The sequence below is a fragment of the Aquarana catesbeiana genome, linkage group LG03, assembly GCF_042186555.1.
Source record: "Aquarana catesbeiana isolate 2022-GZ linkage group LG03, ASM4218655v1, whole genome shotgun sequence".
Taxonomy (NCBI): Eukaryota; Metazoa; Chordata; class Amphibia; order Anura; family Ranidae; genus Aquarana; species Aquarana catesbeiana.
In genome coordinates, this window is record NC_133326.1 from 246250143 (window position 1) to 246253583 (window position 3441).

Below are 3441 nucleotides of genomic sequence, written 5' to 3' on the forward strand. Positions count from 1 at the left end.
ATGCTCTAGAGACCAAATTTGGGCTACTGCTAATTTTCTTATTTGTCACAAATTATTTTTTTTATTTGGAAATATCTGTGGGGTTACATGTAAATATGGGCTAGATAAACCTGTAGTTGAGTATTTTACTCATATACATTGTTTTATTTGAGGAAAAGGTCCTTTTTACTGTAATGTTTGTAAAATCTCTCCCAAGTTCTCTATGTATACTGTAAGGTGAAGGCCTCTGTAGAAGGATTAAACATTACTTTGATTTTATTTCTGTAACCACCATAAAAAATACCTCTTGTCCCCAACAGTTGTTTGTTTTTTTTTTTGTTTGTAATTTTTAATGAATTATGACACATTGACCTAACATCTGTTGTAAATCAAAATTCATCCATCATTAAGAAAGTACTGATCCGTTAAAACAGAATAACTTTCATATGACGTTTCATACAATGGTGAATGTTAATGAAATCCTACTGAAAAGCAACTGTGAGGATGCCCATACACATAGATGTCCTAGAACATCCTTTGGTGCCTCTCTAGGGCATGTTGTGCATGATCATAAACATAGGACTTCAAGGATATGAAAAGTCGTTTGACTTTGGAGTCTGCTTGAATTAGACGGTAAGTTTTTTTCTTCCAGGAAGCTAGGTTTTATGAGCACAATACATGTCATGTTTTTACACACACAGAGCTTTCTCTTGGTGATATTTGATCACCACTGGGTTCTTTTATTTTTTTTTTATTAAATAAAAGAAAAAAGGTCAAACTTTTCTTTGTTTCTGTTATAAAATTTTGCAAATAAATAATCTTTCTTTATAAATTTAGGCCAAAAATGTCCTTTCCAATGCTCGGGTTCAAATCACTGTGCAAGAGGAAAGACATTGTAGTCCGTCCTGCCGATAAGGGCGGAGGCATAGTCGTGCAGGACAGACCAGACTACATTCAAGCAATGTATAGGATGTTAAGCGACCAGGACACATATAGGGAACTTACTAGTAACCCTACTGCCCAATATAAAAAAGAGCTGGACCAACTAGTTTTAAAAGGTTTTAATGAGCCGATTCCAAATAAAAAAAAGAGGGCTTACCTAGTACCTACTGCACATAGAATCCCAATCATGTACCATTTTGCCCAAGATACACAAGGATCCTGTTCACCCTCCAGGTTGACCAATTATAAGTGGAATCGACTCTGTAACATCACGTATCGGTAAATATATTGATTTCTACCTTCAACCATCGGTCAAAGGTACTCCATCATATCTTAAGGATACGACTGATACCATTAGGCTACTTGAAAGTGTGGAGATTGGGGGGGGACCTGCTGATGGCTACTGCAGACGTGGCATCATTGTACACCTGTATCCCCCATGCCAGAAGTATAGAAGCGGTCATACATTTTCTGAACAGGGACCATTCCATTACCAATAAACAAAGTGAATATATTACTGAGCTATTACAATTCGCTACCAAACACAACTACTTCTGGTTTGACCAAAAGTTTTTCTTGCAACAGACTACTTCTGGTTTGACCAAAAGTTTTTCTTGCAACAGAAGGGTGTGGCTATAGGGGCTAAATTTGACCCCAGCCTTGCCAACCTTTTTATGGCAAAATGGGAGGAGGATGTTGTCTATTCTGAACACAGGCCTTCATTGGTACTATGGGCCAGATATATAGACGACATCCTCCTCCTATGGGATGGCACCCCTGAATCCCTCAGGGATTTCTTTGTGTTTTTAAATGACAACGATTGGGGGATTTTGTTGACAAACGAATTTAGCTCATCTAAAATTCACTTTTTGAATCTCGAAACTGAGATGGTCTCACACCAATTTAAGTTTCAAACTTACTTCAAAAATACTGACCGCAATAGCTTTATACCAGTTGACCGCTGTCGGCACCAATCCTGGTTACAGTCTGTGCCTTGTAGTCAGTTCCTGAGATTGTGCAGGAATTGCACAGATGTAAACAACTATCTTACTCAAGCATCAACACTGAGGGACAGATTCATAGAAAAGGGGTACGACCCTTTTGAGGGGTGCCGTCATTTGTCACACCTTAGTATCATATATTTTTTTATATATATTACATCATTTTTATATTTGTTTTTTTTTTTTTTTTTTTTTACCCCCCACAAGGAATCTCGGGATTCGAACCGGTGACCCTTTTGCGGCTGGGTGAGAGTGCTGGCCACTACACCACTGTGCTGCCCATGTTTAGGCTAGAGCAATATTTGGATGTATTGTATTGTTTTTCGTTTTTGCTGCCATAAGGAGGATACCTTGTGACTTAGTGTATTAATATACTTGTCCTTATGACAAAAGGCGCCATGGTGTAGGTTATATACACATGACATTGCGCCGTTTTAAGCCACATCCGCTCTTATATGTCCCCCAGAATAGCGGTGCCATGTTTTTGGCTGTTTAAACCAGTCATTGTTCCACATGATGTCACATCCTCTTTCACATGTTAAAATGAAGCTTGGAACTCTTGTCCGGGCTCCATTTTGGCAGAACCAGGAAGCAATCCTCCTCTGTATATGAAAACGAGGCTTGGAATGCAACCCTGGGCGCCATTTTGGAGGAATGATTGATTTTACTGCTAAACACGTGAGTGTATTTCCTTTGCTTTTCATGTATTAAAATTTCCATACGGAGTTACGCTATATGCCTTCCTCTTTCTTTTAATGGTGGGGCTGACTGCCTATATCTACTGAGTCCATCCATACCTTACATCTATTTGGAGGTCCATCTGGAGGTCATATCTGGATAGAGCATCTAATCCCCTTGGTATATTATACCACAAAGCTTGATTGACTCACTAGGTGTACACCTATTTGAGTTCAATCCCTCTGGTAAGCAGCTTCTGGTGTCTTTGGTGGTGGATCTACTATCAATTGTTATTACATCATACATATTTGAAGTTAAAGACTGTCACTATATCATATTCACATGTGGTTGAGGATTATCATCACACATGATTGAAGTTTGTTACTGACTTTTTTTTGGACATCACACGTCCAAGTTCTCTATTAACATCACATGTCATAATCGAGGACTCCTTGGACTATTTTTGAGCACATCATTTATTATTCACGTTTTTTGTATATGATCACATAAGCGCTGCACATTTCACCCAATAGGCCAAAAATGTATACTGCTACATTCTTTGGTAAAAGGAAAAAAAAAAAAAACAAATTGGTGTATATTTAGTCTGTGAAAAACTATAGTGTGTGTGTGTATGTATGTATATATATATGTATGTATATATATATATATATATATATATATATATATACACATACTGATAGCTCATATCTCATTAAGGCCCGAAAATGCCAAATCCCAGCGGCGGCTTAAGGGGAGAGGCAGGAGCATCATTAACGTATGAGCCATAGGAGCAAATAGGGTGATGGTCACCACTCCAGGCTTTACCAGCAATTGTCAAACG

General features: G+C 38.2%; 1 protein-coding gene across 2 annotated transcripts in view; it reads left to right on the plus strand.

The window, feature by feature from the left end:
- PPHLN1 (periphilin 1) overlaps window positions 1–296 on the plus strand; it is a 136827-nt gene extending 136531 nt beyond the window's left edge. For both annotated transcript variants that reach the window (XM_073619939.1, XM_073619940.1), the window contains one exon: window positions 1–296. This exon is cut by the window's left edge and continues 466 nt beyond it. The gene's annotated coding sequence lies outside the window, so the exon portion shown is untranslated.
- The last annotated feature ends 3145 nt before the right edge of the window (window positions 297–3441 follow it).